Here is an 18,254-nt window from a genome sequence, read left to right on the forward strand (position 1 = left end):
CCCAAGAAAGGGAAAAACCTCCAGTGGAAGCAGAAAAACTAAGTTGGGAAAGAATAGCAGGAAGTGTGACTGCCATTTAGCCAAACAATCTAGAACTAATTGGGCTCAAAAGCTCTCCAGCTTTACTGTAGCTGCTGAGAGTAAACAGAGCACAATTCTGTTTTTCTCTTCAGAATCATTAAAAGCGAGTGGGGGTGAATAATGAAAATAATCTAAGTACTGAAGAAGAGCAAAGAAAAATCTCAGCAGCTCAACACATATAACAGAAGTTATTGTGGGGGGAAAGAAGACTTATACAGTACTGAAAAGGGGTGGACTGTGTCAAATTAAGGTCAGTATCTCCTTTGGCATTTCTGCTTGCTATACTCTTAATGCAGTTGTCCACAGTTTTGCAGTCTAGCAGCTAGTAATAACCTAGTGATATGTTTGTGTGACAAAATTCATTCTCCATACATTTTAGTATGCACTTCGGAGAATGAATTTTGCCACACAAACATATTATTGCCTTTTAATGATAAAGCTTGCTTGAGAAATAATTGTGGTTTGGTTATAGATCCTTAAGAGTTCCTCCTAAGCAATAGAAATCTTTTCCAAACAACTACTATTAGATAATTTTGCTATTTCCGATATATTTGTCTTCTGTTTGAGCTTACAGTTATTAATTACTACAGCCATTTTGATGGAAGCTTTTTTCCTATAAAGAAAAACATGGTCAATGCCAAAATGTACATTATTAAAAATGTCACAAAATAAAAGATTTAATCTTGTCAAACATGTCCATAAAAAATAATCAACCTAAAATGGAGGTATCTGAACATTTGTATTGTTCTTAAATACATGATAGCAAATTACATGTTTGGGATTAGTTTATTTGCTTGCTTATTTAATTTCAAAATGATGCAGCAGCCATTGCAAAGTCCAGTGTAATCAATGGCAGACTGAAATAGATTAGAAAATGTAGACCTTTTGTTTTAGTGTATTATTTACACATTTTATATCCTGTCATGACAAACATAACTTGAAATCATCTATAAAAGCTACATTGTAAAATGTCAGGGTATAAAATATATCATCTTACTGGATGGGTACTAAAAAGAACAGAAGACTCTTAGGGGAAAGACCTAAAAATACAGATTTTCATTCAGTGATAACAATCTAGATTAGGTTGTTTTTTGTTTTCTTCATTTCAAAATTGGTTTGCCCCGTGCCAGAATAAGAGGTGGTGGTGTGCCTTGAAGGCAAAATGGTAGAAATACATGTTACAGAATACTGAAATATGCAGTGATCTCCACATGGTATGGATAGTACTATGGAGTTTTCACCATTCTTGAATTAGTCTTGAGACTGATCATTATACTTGTTTCAGTGATGTGCTGTATTTTGTCTATCACGGTACAATCCCTATTACTCATGAATTACTCGTGTAATTAAGGCTTAGTGTCTTATTGTAAAATGTTCCTGATGAGGAGAGGAAAAGAAAAGGAAATGTGTATGCTGTTACGCTGCTTTATCCTGGTAGGATGCTGTTATATTTAGAGTCTGTTGTTGTGAAGATAGCAAGGCAGGATGTTTGCTGATACACATGGAGGTGAAAAGCTGGGATACAACAATGGTAAATAGTGTCAATCAGTGCTGTTTACTAACGGCCCAATCCTGTGTAGTGCTGAGCTATGATTTCAATGGAATTTATGATTATCCAACACTTCATGGCATCAGATCCCTTATTCTATCTGGTTTAAAGCAGTGCTTGTTTCTTTACAACAGTTGTCCTTTCTAAGAGATTATGGTCCTGCTCCTGTGAGGCGTGGAGCATCTCTAGTGAGAATGAAGTCGATGGCAATATAGATGCTCAGCACAGCATAGGACTGTGGTCTATTAAAATGTTTGCAATGGATACCTTGGTAGATACAATTGATTTTTGTGGAAAAGGTTGATAGTTAATTTGTTCTTACTCGACATTATTTATATTTGACTTCAGTAAAAGTTTTGTCTGCATAAGGACTGAGTAAAAACAGAAAGGATTTGGCTGATTGTATTTAAGTTGAAAAATGGCAAACTGCACAATCCTTATTAACACAGATGAGCTCTTGCTCACTTCAGTAGGGCTACTCAGATGAGTAAGTGCTCATCAAACTGTGTAAGGGTTGCAAAATATATGCCTAAGTGAATGCAATTGGTTTCATTAATATTAACAGCTAGGCTTCAGTGACCCTATTGAACAGCGACACTATTCTCACTTTGTGCAATGCATGTCTATCAGCCTTGTTAATTCCAGAAAATACAGGATAACTTGATCACTTTCTCTGCATAGTCAAACATTCAGAATTTTTCTGCTCTGACATGTTCACTACATTATTATTTAAAAAGTACATTTGGTTTGCACGTGTGTACAAAACCTGACACTATTGTTTAGCCAGGAAGAGGAAAACTGTTTGGGAACCAGCCATTTTATATTGTTAGTTTGTCATAGTTACTATGGCTTAAAATGACAGAATAGTGTACTGAGGCAGCTTCATGTGCACCTATGAAAAAGAGAGAGTATATTGTAGAGATTACTGAGAAATTGTCATTCCACATTCTTTATGAAAATATCCCTGTGATACGAATATGACATAACTGAGATATACTTCATGCAAGATGGGTCATGTGAGATATCATTGGAAAGGTTATGATTTACTGAATGTGATTATCCTATTTGTATGCATGTATCATTTCTGTATCCGAAATTAGGAATATTAACTATGTACTTGTATTTCAACTATGCTACTTTGGGTGACGCCCACTGCCAACACTTTGGGTACAACAGTGGAAAAGCCAGACAGGGTGGATGGCCCATCAACAAGGACAATGGACTGTAAAAGAGCTTGGTCTTCCTGTCAACCTGTGGGTCAGCCTGTGAAGAATGGCAACAAGGGCCCTACAGAGTCAGGTGATGCTAAAACATTACCTGGGATTTCATGTTACTTTCCACTGTAAGGGATGGAGGGGGTGTGTGTGTCAAACTAGGAAACAAAGAACTCCCACCTTATGCAAATCCTATTTAAGCATGGGGAGTGAGGTAATCTAGGGCATCAGTTCTCCCCTGCTACCTAACCCAAGATGACTGCTGGAAGCAAATAAGACTGAACATGGGGAAAGAACTGGGACCAGGCTGGAAGGGCATCTGGCCTGTGAAAAAGATTATTAGAACCACATTTAGGGTGAGAACTCACATGTGACCAGTCTCTTTAGTGTATTAAGCTTAGTTTGCATGCTCTGTTTTATTTTCTTAGTAATCTGCCTTGTTCTGTCTGCTACCTCCTTAACTACTTAAAATACACCTCTTATAGTTAATAAATTTATTTCTGGCTTATAATATAACCCAGTTTATGTGATTTCTAACTGGGAGGGTGAGAAATTGTGCAAACCCTCTTCCACATTGAGGGAAGAGGCAAATATAATATATCTTTGGGCCTGTACTCCAAGAGAGGTCGATATCTAAGTGCTGGAGCAAGTCCCTTAAGCTGAGTCTTCCCAGAGCTGATCTGCAGCTGCGTGTGGCCCTGCCTGTGTGTGTGTTAGAGGAGGTTTTAAGAGACTGGCTCAGCAACATAGGTAAAAGGGGGCACATACTGGCAGAACAAGTAGACTCAGTGGTATATCAGCACACCAAGTGACTTCCCAAGGGGTCCAAACTGTCACACATACTTTTAATAAATTCATACTCTTAGAAAGGAGAATTAGGGACAAAATTCTGATCCTATACACTGATGTAAATCCACTGAAGTCAATACAGTTACTCTAGTATAACCAAGGACAGAGTTAGTCCCACAGAATTAAGTGCACTCAGCATAGCAGACTACCCACCCACTCTTCTCTGTTTCTCACACTATGGGAAATGCAAAGCTGGTGTAAAGCTACCTTTACCCACTCCCACACCCCTTCACACCTAAACTCAGCATGGGAACAGACCAACTGAAAATTAGGGTCATTATGTCTGCAATACTGCCAACACCAAGTGCTCAGAAATTATGAGTCAAACGTGAAATAATCATGAGATTTGTCTTTAAAACCATGAGACTTTTAAATACAATAAGTGTCAGGTGCTTTTTATTTGCCTACTGGTCTTTGACATTTTAGGATTAATGTTGTCAAGCTTTTCTCCGCAACTAAGAAAGCTAGAACTTTAACTGAAATAAACTGAGAGTCTTATAGAATCACATGATTCCAGGAGCTGGGGCTCTATGAAAAATACCAAATATAATAAGACTTGCATTAACATTACCAGGGCTGACAATACTGTGTCTGTCAGCTCACTAGCTTCAAAACACTATTTGTAGAATAAGGAAATATATATCAAAAGGAGGGATTCTGTACTGATGATGTAACTACCCCCAAGAGAGAGCAGTAAGCCTTACTCTGCAGCCACTCCAGAATATATAATATACTCTGATTTTATAGGAAACAATAGACATGTTCAAAACATATAATCCACAAGGAGTTTATAACTATTTTGTGACATTCATAGATTCCAAGGCCAGAAGGGACCATTGTGATTATCTAGTCTGACCTCCTGTATAGCACAGGATAAAGAACGTCCCCAAAATAATTCCTAGAAAATATCTAGTTTTGATTTAAGAATTGTAAGTGATGGAGAATCCACCTCAAACCTTGGTAATTTGTTCCAATGATTAATTATTTACTGTTAAAAATGTATGCCTTATTTCCAGTCTGACTTTGTCTGGCTTCAACTTCCAGCTGTTGGATCATGTTATACCTTTCTCTGTTATCCTGAAGAGCCCATTATTAAATATTTATTGCCCCCACAGGTACTTATAGGCTGTGAAAAAGTCACCCCTTAACCTTTTATTTGTTTAGCTAAATAAATTGAACTCCTTGAATCTATCACTATAAGGCATGTTTTCTTATCCTTTACTCAATCACTTCCAGTATCCAGATAAACTCCTTTTAGTGAACACAGGCATTGACACACCTAAGACTTTTACCTTTAAAAATGAAATAGAGTATGATACTCTTCCCCTGAATGATTGGTAGTGACAGCAACTTATTCGCATCTGTCAGGTGTTCAGCAATCTATGTGAAATGACTTGGTGGTGAATCAGATGTAAACTGAAATATGAAAATTTATTCTCCACTCACTCCACAGGGGGTTAATGTGCTTAACTTCCATTAGAATTAACAAGAGTTGTTATTAAATTTCCCATCCATTAGGTTATGAATAAGCGCCAGGCTCGTCAGAAGTGAACTAATACAATAAAACAACATGGTAAAGAATGCTTTTTTATGTTTCTCTAATCTAATGACTTTCCTCTCTGCTTTATTGTTGGATAGAGAGAGGTGAAAAATACAGTCATAAATCATATGGAGAACAATGAAATGCAAACATTTGTATTGATTTTGGTCTGTTATTTTAAAGTGAGGCCTACTGTTGTTGGTTTCTACGCACCCTGCCTTTAATGTGTCTACACATAAATGTTGTAGGCCTAAAATAATCTTTTTTCAGTATTCATAAACTGAAGTATTAAAAATATCCAGTTTTATTCTAAGATACCTACATTAAATGCACAAGCCAAAAGTGTTTTATTCTGTGAGTTTAATAACTCAGGAACATATTAGGTTAGATTGTAAATTTGGGTATAGCCCTGAGCAAGAGGTGATACTTTAAGATGCATGCCCTTATGAGAAGTTCCAGGAGACACTTGGTAAATTCCTGTCCCTATTGAAGTCAAAGGTCAAAGTTTTGTCAATAGATTCAGTGAAGCCTGGAATTCACTGAGACATCCTGCTGAGTCATAATTCCTTCCCTGCTCCCTCCTTGCTCCTGAGCAGATAATAATTTACCACTGGCCTATACCACAATAAATTATTGCCCCCCATACCATAAGATAGCTCAGATACTCTGGCCAGTGAGTAAGAAAGGGGGAGTCAAGGGTCCATCCATTGCCAACCCACCAGCTATGCTGCAAGTAGCCTCATGTATTCCTACATTTCTGGACTCAATGTCTGGTTAGCCCCCATAACTGTGTAAGGAAAGATTGCTACTCCTTTGCATCTCTTTGTAGTCACATTCTGGCCTGCAATGGGGTGGCTTGCCTCTTAAGGGCTGGAGAGCCTGGGGCCAGCCAACCCAGATTATTAAGGAGGCTTACCTGGGTCAGATCAGGTAATTCCCTATAAGGGCAGCAGGTGGTTGTAGAGGCGGGGGAGGATTGGGAACGTGCAGGAACCAATTAGCTGTTGTAGGGAAAAGCTTGCTTCTAGGGAGCTAGGGCCCGAGCCCTGAGGCTCCAAACAGGTAGGGCCTGTCAAAGCAGGAAAGGACATAGGCTGGAAGGCTTGGGAGTAGAGTGAATTGGAGACTGCTAGGAATGAGCAGGCTCCCACAGAGGCATCTGAGGTGTGGTGGTTCCTTCCTGAGACAACAGGCAGGAAAAATCTGGAAGTGACCTGGTAATAGGGTAAAATTGATGGACTGTCTTTTGGGACTTGGAGTTTTATTTTGGAGCTTTATTTATGTGACTAAACCTGGCCCCTTCAGAAGGGATGGTGAATGAGCAAGTAACTCCTGAGTGGAGTTGAAGAAGCCCTTTGAGGGAGAAATTGTTAGCAGGGCACAATAGTTGCACCCTGGCCATGAGGGGTGCATGGGAGGTGGCTGACCCCACTAAATGGTCCAATAAAGTTATAAGAAAGCAGCAGAATTCTGGAAACGCAGGTGTTTTATTAGGGGACAGTTAAAGGAAGCTTTTCTAGAACACATGTGAATGTGGTGGTCTATGCAACAGCCTAGCACAGCATACAGGCGACAAGCAAAATATGGTGGGGAATTACCCACCTGATAAAGTGCTTTCAGTCCTGGGTGTGTATATTGCCAAATGACATGCACTTAAAAGAAGAGCAACAAAAACACTAATGCTGAAAGCTGATTTAAGAGGAAATATTTAAAATGTTCAATATGCATAAGCTGGCTAAGAACTGTCCAAAGCCCAGCATGCTGCAAATATTTATGCAGGTGTGTTCACTTCAAGTTGGTGAGTAGTCACATTAACTTCAACAGATTCATAGCATTTAAGGCCAGATGGAACCAATACAGCAGGGGTAGGCAACCTATGGCACGCGAGCTGATTTTCAGTGGCACTCATACTGCCCGGGTCCTGGCCACCAGTCCCGGAGGCTCCGCTGCTGGCCTTGGGGTACCATCCGCCGGTTCCCTGCCAGTCGGGGTTCAATCTGTCAGCCCCACTCAGCCCGCTGCCGGCCCTGGGTCCCAGCTACTGGTCTGGGGCGATCTGCTGCCGGCCTGGGATCTCAGCCACTGGCCCAGGGCTCTGCAGCTGCCCCCAGTTGTGGCCCACTGGCCCCAGTCTGGGGCAGTGAGGAGGCAGACAAGGGCAAGAGGGGGTCCTTAAAAATTGTTCCAGCACCACTGTGCTGGGATATTTTTGAGCCCTGATTTGCTCCTTACATCACTATCACGCCACATGGAACAGCGCACTGCGTTTGAAGTTGAGATTAGAATGTACATGCAAGAACAGGAATCAGAATTTTCTGATAAATTTCCAGATTTCCAGCGATTTGGCCCAATGCTTTCTTTTCTAATTAAACCTGAAAAGTTCAACAAAAGCAACTTGTATTTCAGTGGATGGATGTTAAAGATTTCAAAATGCAGCTTTTTCAGTTAAAAAGCTCAGAATTATGGGCATCAAAGTTTGGAGATCTGCAGAGCACACAATTGAGCCTTAAATGCTTGGATCTTCAGACATATAGTTTTTTTAAATAAATCCTTCAAAAGACCACTCATCAAAAATACACATTTTAATTACTATAGTAAAAAAAACCTCTTGCTTCCAAAGTCTTCCTGTCCTTTCTGTTCATCCCTCTCTCCCCCTCATCTTTGACGAGAGCCCTTAAAGGGACAACACCCCTTTCCTTCCAGATAGTTGGACAAAGAGTTTCCCTTTCTTTACTTCTGACTGTCTGATTAACTAGTTTTAAGAGAACCTTCCAGCAAAATCAATATCTAGTAAGAAATAAAATCATTTGTTATGCCTAAAATCTTTGGAAACATATTTTTTAAAGTTGGTGAAATTTCATAAACATGTCTATAGTTATGGAGATCACACAGAGTAAATTAGTGTTCCCTTTTTCTAAAAGCAAGAAACACTGTAATGAATACATTAAACCTCTGTGACTGATTAATTTAAAATAATATCTTTGTTTCACTGAGTTAAATATGTAGTAATCTGGAATAATTAATTTATGAAGGCTTAAGAGTACATTTAAAATATAAAATCAGCTTAGAAATACTGATTAAGAAAATGTAAAACAGACAAGAGCTGCATCATGTATTCCATAATATTTAATGTTGTATTCAGCAAGACTCCAACAAACTTCAGGGCATATCAAAAAACCTGTGACTGACATTTTTTATTCCCAAGTTTAGTGCTTTTAATTAGGTACCAGTCTTCACCATCTGGCATGCAATGGAAACATGCTTCATTTTCTTTAGAAAGAAATTGCAGAAGTGTTTTTTTTCAAATGTCAGTTGCTTCATTTGGGTTCAAGGATTTGGCTGGAAGGGGGAGAGCAGGGTGGGGGAGAGAAGAGAGGATGGAGGCAGTGGGGAGAGGGTGGGGCCTGGGTGGAGTAGGGTGGGGCCTGGGGTAGAGCAGGAATGGAATATGGGCGGAGCCACAGGCAGAAGAGGTGTGCTGGGGAGCTAGCCTTCCCAAGCAGCAACTTCACCCACCACCCATGACAGCAGGTAAGAGTGGTAGGCTCCCACACACCCAGCGCGTGCTGCGGTCTCCTTAGGCAGGGGCCATATTCACAGAGCCGAATGTGCCAGCACCGTGCATTCTGTATGAAGAAGAGTGTACAGGGGTCTCTGCAGGGAACTGTGACTCACTGCTGCCGTCGGGCATGGGGCACCAGTTTAACAATACTGCGTTGGGCCCCATAAATCCTAAGGACGGCCCAGCTGAATGGGAGTTAAATGGTGCATAGGCTTGTGTCAGATTTCATCATGGGATGTATCCACTCTATATTTGGAAAATTGACTTCCCTTTTTTAAGCGTAAATAGCTTTTGCTGATGGTGCAGCATGTCTTTTTGCCCAGCATTCTCGGAGTCTGACACTAATGTACTATAATATTGTATTGTGTTACTCTACTGTTCTGGACTATTCTGCAGCATGTTGTGGTTGTTTAATAAGGGGGGGGGGGGCAGTTTCCAAGGATTGAGCAGCTCAGTAATGATGGAAGAGGGAACTTGAAACAACATCCAAATAACTGAATGTGGAAAGGCAAAGCTTTGGACTGGTGCTGGATTTTTCAAAAATATTTTGCCTTCTTCATAGTTACTGCTAGTCCCTAGTCACAGGTCACAGTTACATGACAAAATCTCTGCCTTCTGTCTCCAAGGCAACTGATTAATGAGTTTTAGAGACTGATGATGGTTAAACATCCACACTGCCTTCATCCCAGTGCGATTTCATAGCTGGTATGTGCTCTATATACTGAATCCTGAACACAGTGGAACATTATTCTGTATGCAGTATTCAGAGTATAAGGGTGAATAGATACCTCACATATGGATAACAAAGCAAGATAGCATCTTTATTCTGTTACAGGCTATACGTGGAAATCTCAGCAAGAGGTAAAGGCTCAGTTTCAACCATGTTGAATAACTTCAACAGAGTCAAACAAGTGGGAAATTTAGCCCTTCGGGGGCAGGGCTATGGAGTAGAATGTCACAGGTGATGAGACTTGCTTATCCTCTCAAGCACAAATGGTGAGCATTGTAGTGACAGCCTCCAAGAAAGCACTCAGCTCTTCACATGGAAGAGGCTTAGGCTCTCTAGTCTCATCGACTGACAACAGAGGGAGCTGAGGGTTTTCTGTAGCGCGGATGAAAACTTTTCAAAAACTCAAAAATCATTTACAAAAATCATTCAGCTTTTTTAGACCAGCTCTAACTTTCAGCAGCTTTCTGGTTCAAGCTTTTTAATCCTCTTTCCTTCTCTTGTAAATTCATTGTAAATGGATTCTTTTAAGTTATTCTGGATTGCCTGTATCAGTTGTAGGCATTTTGGTGCAAGGGAGAGAAAGATCAGGTATATCAGCCTGTCCCCATCTCATTGTGCAGAGTGTACAATCAAAGTTCTCATTGTTAGGAGCTGTTATGATGCTGTGGTTGGTAGCACTTACATAAAGATTAACAGGCAGAACATTTTTCACCTGCTTATGTATAAGGCAAATCTTGATAAATAACTTGTAATGTAGCCTTGTTTTGGGAAAAGCTCTCTGAGCTGGATAATTAACAATATGGTGATTCACAAACATCTTATGATATGCTATGAATCTCTCTGTCAGAACAAGTGACATTGGGCTGACTGGGGAATAAAAGGCCCCTTCTTAGAAATGTTATGCATCATTTATGTGGGCTTTTAATCACACTGTATTTGGAAAACTGTAGGATGCATTTAACTATGAAAGAGACAGAAGCCCTATTTCCAAGTTATCTATTCAGATTAGAAATGTATGTGTCTTTTTCACTTAATGTAAATACTCAGCATTACGTGATATACCCAGAAACTCCACAAAAAGAAGATAAAATCAGATAGAAAGTCTAGTCTTGTGGATGTCACAAGACAGAGCCATGAAATTTGTTCCCAACTCTGCCACACATTTCCTATATGACCTTGGGCAAGTTATAAACTCTGTGTAGCTGTCTTCCCTTCTGTAAAATGGGGTTGATATTTCTTAAGGGAGTTGTGAAAAGAAAGCTCTGTGAATATTACCAAAAAATGCTAATATTCAATAGAATATATTATTTCAATCTATAAAATGACAAGGTGTGCCTCTATAAGTCTAGGTACCTCTGACAATTATTTAAATACACTAAATCAGTAAACCAAAATATATGGTGGCCCTACAACATATAATCATTCTAAATAACCACTCAGCATGAAAAGAAAGAGTCAGAACCAATGTATAACACCCAGTTTGTGTTCACTTCCCACAAATGTTCTAACTAGTATGTTTATTGGCAAAAATGTTTAGCTTAAGTCCTTGTTTTAGCAATGTTGCAGAATATCTGTGGAAAGTAAATTCTAAAATCACGAATGTGAGTATGCACACTGGAAACTCCTGCAACTCTGGGTTGGTGCATGCTCCGTTGCTCTGTGGGGATAGTGCTTCTGTGCAGCCTGCTCAGCATATGGCAGCTGTGAAGTGCTGGAGCATGCCCAGTGCAGATGCGAATTTATCAGGCAAACTGACTGGGCTCTACTGAGCATGTGCACACTGAGATTTTTAAAGGGCTTATAACTTGACCGAATTTGGGTGAATTTTCACAGGAACAACAAAAGGCACCACAATGCCAGTCTCAACTCCCTGACACATTTCTATTCTGTGCTCCCAAGCATGAAGTTAATGCTTCTGAACAAAACTCCTGTACAAATTTTTTAACCTGGCAACACAAAATACTTATTCCTTCATTTCTGAGTATTAGAACTTTCAAATTATTTAAATTTTTTTTAAAAAAATCAACCTGAGGCAGACAAACAACAAAGAGAATTTCAGGCCAAATAATTAAATTTTAGTAAAGTTACAAGTAACTGAAAACATAATCTTGTAATGGAAAGTGGTTTCAGAGTGGTAGCCATGTTAGTCTGTATCACCAAATAGAACGAGGAGTCCTTGTGGCACCTTAGAGACTAACAAATTTATTTGAACGTAAGCTTTTGTGGGCTAAAAGCCATTTCATCGGATGCATGCAGTGGAAAATACAGTAGGAAGATATATATACAAAGAGAATGTGAAAAAATGAGGGTTGCCATACTAACTATAACAAGAGTAATCAATTAAGGTGGGCTATTAACAGCAGGAGAAAAAAAACTTTTGTAGTGATAATCAGGCTGGCCCATTTCCAACAGTTGACAAGAAGGTGTGAGCAACAGTAGGGAGAAAATAGCATGGGGAAATAGTTTTTACTTTGTGTAATGACCCATCCACTCTCAGTCTTTATTCAAGACTAATTTAATTGTGTCCAGTTTGCTAATTAATTCCAATTCTGCAGTTTCTCGTTGGAGTCTGTTTTTGAAGTTTTTTTGTTGGAGTATTGCAACTTTGAGATCTGTAATTGAGTGACCAGGGAAGTTGAAGTTATAATGTTTTTTGAATGTTATAATTCTTGAAGTCTGATTTGTGTCCATTTATTCTACTCATTTATGCTAATTTCCCCCCTACTGTTACTCACACCTTGTCAACTGTTGGAAATGGGCCATCCTGATTATCACTACAAAAGTGTGTTTTTCTCCTGCTGCTAATAGACCACCTTAATTGATTACTCTCGTTATAGTTAGTACAGCAATACCCATTTTTTCATGTTTTCTATGTATATATAGCTTCCCACTGTATTTTCCACTGCATGCATCCAATGAAGTGGGTGTTAGCCCACGAGAGTTTATGCTCAAATAAATTTGTTAGTCTCTAACATGCCACAAGCACTCCTCATTCTTTTTGTAATGGAAAGTGTTATTCAAGCTTAATTGTAGGCATTGCTAACTGCACCACCTATAATTAATTGACAAATAATTTTTAATGTAAAGAGAAAATATATTTCAAGGCATAAGCATTAAAAGTAGAGATACAATTGACCTGTTGACTCCAACTCTGCATCTCTTGATTTTCAGTGTTTGATTTCTCACGCTTAACATCGCTATGGGGTTCCCCCTCCCAATAATATCAATAATAGGAACATGTCTTGATAGAAATCATACATAAATGGATGTAAGTATTTGCAGAACTATAGCACCCCAGAGCTGCAAGTATTTTGTAGAATTCAGAGTAGATTTATTTAACCTATTCATCACTAATGTAGCTTATGGATGCTGCAGACTGAGGTAACTTGCTATAAAACTGATAACCCTTGGCTTCAAGATTTACTTTTCATCATATCCTTTAGATGCCCTTCAGTTGAACAACTTCATGTGAGTGCTGTTAGGTTATTTATAGTAGGCATTTTATTCACACTTAGATATTATTAAAACATCCTGTCTGGTGAAGACTTCCAGTTTTCTTTCTTTCATTTCTGTTGCTAGTGAAAGGATGTATATTATCTGGACCAGTGAAGTAGATCAGCAAGCCCAGCAGCTGTTTTTTAGACTTGGATTCCACATACTTGAACGACTACAGTCAAATGACTGTTGTAAGTTAGGAAATTGATGTATATAATGGACCAGATCCTCAGCTGGTGTAAACTGGCATAACTCCATTGAAGGTATGTTGATTTACCACAGCTGAATATCTGGCCTATTACTATAGATGTAGAATGTTTTTTAATTCTGTAAAGATTTTTAATTCCCGCCCCCCCCAGTGCACAAAAGGAGAGTCACCAAATGCCAATAACTCACAAAATAATTCCATGACCTGTACTGAATTGAGCACATTATCAGTGCTCAAATTAATAAACATTCATATGAATAATTAATAGAACAGAACTATTACACACTCAAATATGTCTAAAAAGCTAAGAGAATCACTTAATAGTAAAAACAAGCCATAAAATATTGAAAAAGGAGAGGTTTTGCTCTTTTATTATTTCTTTGTGTACTTTGCAAAATAAAGTGCCTAGAACACTCTTTTGATGCCATAAAGTGAATGACTTACAGTTGACCCCAACATGAATCAAAAGAATAGTGTAACTTCTCCATTTTCCTCACGTTTTTTGTGGCTTGTTTTGTTAAGTTATAGCTACCCTGTGCTTAACTTCAGCTTTTTAACCTTATATATTTGGGTGTGCACTGATTTTTTTGCCCAGAGCCTGGGCTCCATCCCAAGCTTGAATGTCTACACTGCAAGCTTATTGCCTTGCAGCCCAAGTCCTGTTGAGCCTGAGTCAACTGACATGGGACAGCCATGGGGTTTTGTGTGAGTGTGTATATCTACCCTCAGCATACAGGATGGACCTATTTTGGGAAGGAATCAATGAAACAAAGGAGACTGTCATTTGCCTCTTCTGTTGCAGAAGTTCGAAGGTTTGTGATGAACGAGGCAGGAAATTGCAGGAAGTGAAAGGCCAGTCTCTCAGTTAAGGCAGTTGAATGCCAACGAGGCAGGAGCACTGGAAGATCCCTAAAAGTGGGAGGCCCTATGCTGCCCCTTCCCCTGAGGCCGCACCCCCCCTCCCCATCCACCCATTGCTTGCCCTTATGCCCAGCCAGTAAAAAGTGGGAAGCCATGGTCTCCTGGCCTCCACTGTTCCGGCGCCCCTGCTACAGAGTTCTTTTTGGGTGGTGGGCAAGTCACTTGCACTGAACTTTTCCAGGCAGTCACCTCTGCCAGCTTTCATTACAGGTCCTCCTGTGACCCTTCCTTGTGGTAATGTTATGGTCATCAGAGGGAAGTCAGTTATCAAAGGCAGCCATTGCCATGACACTAGTGACTCTCCACAGGTATGCAAATGAGCTGGAAGGAAGGAGTGATGAGTGGTTGATTATCTCTGATCTCACAATGGGAGGAGATGGCAGCAAATGTATACTTGGGAGGGAGAGCAATCAAGCTTTTCCAGTTTTTCCCAAATTTCCTAAAAAGCCAACAACATACAAACACATGGGCGGTCACTGCATAAACATTCATTAGTAGCTGAAATTTTGTTCAAATGCCTCACAGCATGTTTACAAAAAAGGGTTCTGAAAAAAGGTGAGACCCTGAGGCAGGGGTGCTGGAATGGGGGGGGGGGGGGGGACAGTGGGCCATGGCCCCCACTTTTTACTGGCCATACATGTGAGCAATGCAGGGAGGGGGTGGGGTGGTGCAGGAGAGTGAGGCCATGGTTCAGGGGCTGGTGGCCCCTCACTTTTGGGACCTTCCTCCGCTCCTGCACTGAGGTGCAGACCCTCTAAAACAGAAAATTCTGTTGCTTCCTTAACTGTAGTCTTACGGTAGTGAGACCATAATAACAGAACCTTTATTAATGGGGATGATGCACACAAAGGAAAGAAACAAGCTTGAGTCTTAGGTTGTATCGGCACTACAGTTAAAAACCCATGACTGGCCTGTGCCAGCTGACTCAGGCTAAGGGGCTGTTTAATTGTGGTGTAGATGTTCTGGCTCAGGCTGGAGTTCAGGCCCTAGGGCCCTGCAAAGTAGGAGGGACGCAGAGTTCAGGCTATAGACTGAGCCTGAGGCTACTCTACATTGTGGTAAGTCAACCTATGCTACGCAACTCCAGCTATGTGAATAATGTAGCTGGAGTCAATGTACCTTAGATCGAGTTACCGCAGGGTCTACACCGCGGGGAGTTGATGGGAGAAAAATCTCCCATTGCCTTACCTTACTCTTCTCATTAGGGGCAGAGTACAGGGGTCAACTGGAGATCAATCTGCAGTCGATTTGGTGGGTCTGTACTAGACTTGCTAAATCAATCACAGTGGATCAATCTCACAGCGTCGATCCCTGCCATAGTGTAAACCTGCCCTGAATATCTACCCGGAGAGCCTGTTAGCTGACACAAGATCGTCAGTTGGCACGGGCCAGCCATGGTTGTCTGTGACAGAATCCCTGGGGTACAACCTGGGACTGTGGGACTGCTGTTCCCCCTTAAATCATTAATCTGGGTTGTCTCTCTCACAATGGTGGCAAGTAGCAAACCCCTCCAAGTGCTGTTACCACTCAGTACAACTGCATGTGAAGCCCCACACCTAGCTGGATTGTATGTGTGCTCCCAGAGCCACTCATGAATCACACCAGAAAGGCACCAGCCAAATCCCCACAGCTCCCGTCCTTGTTCCTTAGGAATATACCATCTTGTACTGCTCAACACCCTTTCTTCAGCAATGGAAGTTTATTAATTGGTTCGCCACTTCATCAATGGAAAGTGGACATGCACCAGCATTATAACCTGAGCAGATTTACCAAACACTTCAGGCAAACTCACTCGTAAAGATAAACAGTAAAACAAGTTTACTGATTACAAAAGATAAATGTTAAGTGATAGGTAAAAAGTCAGAGTGGTTACCAAAATAAAATAAAAGCATGCAGTCTAAACTCTCAACCTATAGACTGGGCTACATCTAGATTAAGCAGTTTTTCTCACCCCACTGGATATTGCAGTTGGTCACAGTCTTTTCATACGCAGGCTTTCCCTCTTAGCTTTGGGACCAGTCTCTTCACTTCCAGCGTTCTCATTGCCCTCAGCGTAGGTGGGGGAGAAGAGCGAGGATGAAGCAGGGGGCCACTGTGTTCCGTTTTGTACCTGTAAGCAGAGTCAGGATAAGCGCTACCCTGACATCTGGTGGTGAATTGTAGGGAGTGTGGAAAGAATTTTAAGAATTTCAAAGAGCGTGGAAAGATTTGCATTGGCATCCATCCCCCATTTAGCATAAGCCCACAGCAGACTGGGATGGTTATTTTAACTGCTCTGGGATCCCCAATTTCTTTGTTATTGGGGCAGGAGGAAAAAAAAAGTTTGTCACCCTGACTGTGTGAATGGGAAGCTGTGGGACTGCTTTGTGACAGAGATGACTCAACCTCAGTTGGGTGGTACTTGCTAAACATGGGACATGGGTTCCAAAACCCCATGAATTGAGAGAGGTTGGGGGGACTGGTGTGTGTACCTGATAGTATGGGCCCCATTTGAGGGCCTGGAACACCAATTGTAACATCTCTCTCTTCCAATTGCTAAAGAGTAGAGCAATTTTGATTCCATTAGGAGTCCATCTAGAGACTGCTGAGCTGAATTCATGTTGGGCGCAATGGTGCACCAGCACCAGGGGTCCCCTACTAAGAGCTTGAAATCACTGAGTGCTGTGTTAACCTGTGGGGGAGCCTGAAGACTTATTGCTAAGTAGCTGGCAGAGTGGAGCAGTTTGCAGTGTGTTGGAGCCCATGGAACAGTGAGTGGAGTGAATGTTTGCATGGACAGCTGGAGGAGCGAGCACAGCTGGTGTGGTGGAGTGGGTCGTGGTGAAGGCTGCAGCAGAACTCCACGGAGAAGTGGAGCAGTTGGCCCTGGTCCATGTAAGGTGCCCTTAATCCTGTGTGGACTCCCCCCCCCCCCCGCATTTCCACTCAGGCTGGGGTAACTCTGCAGATAAACTCTTGAATTCTGGGTGGCACTGACCAGAGACTGTTGAGTTGTTGGACTTAAGACCCTAAGGGGAAAAGGACATTGCCAAATGTACTAGGAGGTGGGTTTGTTTATGGTTTGTTGTTATAATCCTTTGTTTGGGTATTTCTCCAATGCGATGCCGCATTGTTTCCTTCCTTTATTAAAAGGATTTGCTACACTCAGACTCTGTGCTTGTGAGAGGGAATATTGCCTCCTAGAGGCGCCCAGGAGGGTGTGGTATGTAAGTGTCCTAGGTCACTGGGTGGGGGCTCGAGCCAGTTATGCATTGTGTTATTGAAACGGAACCCCTGGATACTGAACCCGGCCCTTGTTGCTGCCAACTCAGAGGGGCAGAAGGGTTACATACCTTTGTTCCATGTGCTTGGAGAACCTAAGTCCAGGCACGTCTGGTGGGCATTGCTCAGTCACCAGGCAAGGCTGAGCAATTCCCCTGGTGTGGCCTGTGTAAGTAAGTCATTGAATTGTAACTCTCTTGCTGGACTATGGCTGTTGATAGTTGTTTGACACCCGCCCGGGCATTGGTTAGCTCCTTGTTTTTGTCTCTGGGGATCTAATATCTCGGCGATTCCCCAATTCACAGCATATTTTAGTGACAACTATATGACACAATCTCATTACTTCATATGCACTAATGATATACATATTTAGATAGAACAACGGCTTTCAGCAAATCATAGCCTTTCCCATGATATCTTAAATGGCTCACCTTTCATGAATATCACAGTTATATATAAATGTATATAAAATTATGAATATGAGTGTTACAGGGTACTACCCTGAGGTATAGAGTGTCACAGTGTCTAATTGCAGTGTAGATATACCCTAAGAGCCCCACCTGCGCTGCAGGACAGGCAGTCAGGAAAAAAACTACTTTTCACTTGACTGTCTTTATTATGGAATCGGTAACAGCCCATGGTATGTTTTTTAGAGTCACTTTTCAGAATAGAACTGCACATTAAAGTCAATGAAACAAATCATCAGGTCTTTACTTAGACCCAAATAATTCCCTAAGAAGAAAAGCATGTATGGGAAATGGAACTCCCTGAGCTACGTATGGGCATTTCCACCAAATCCTTTTAACACCTCTGTGGAACAAGGAGGCATTTCATCCCCAAAATA

At 41.1% G+C, this 18,254-nt stretch overlaps 1 protein-coding gene across 1 annotated transcript in view; it reads left to right on the forward strand.

Annotated features, from left to right (window-relative positions):
• The first annotated feature begins 241 nt into the window (after window positions 1-241).
• The window catches only part of RASGRP3 (RAS guanyl releasing protein 3), a 107,643-nt gene continuing 89,630 nt past the window's right edge, over window positions 242-18,254 (forward strand). Inside the window, exon 1 of the mRNA XM_032770479.2 lies at window positions 242-331. The gene's annotated coding sequence lies outside the window, so the exon portion shown is untranslated. The remainder of the gene's footprint in view (window positions 332-18,254) is intronic.

The sequence above is a fragment of the Chelonoidis abingdonii genome, chromosome 3 (genome assembly GCF_003597395.2).
Source record: "Chelonoidis abingdonii isolate Lonesome George chromosome 3, CheloAbing_2.0, whole genome shotgun sequence".
NCBI classification, from domain to species: domain Eukaryota; kingdom Metazoa; phylum Chordata; order Testudines; family Testudinidae; genus Chelonoidis; species Chelonoidis abingdonii.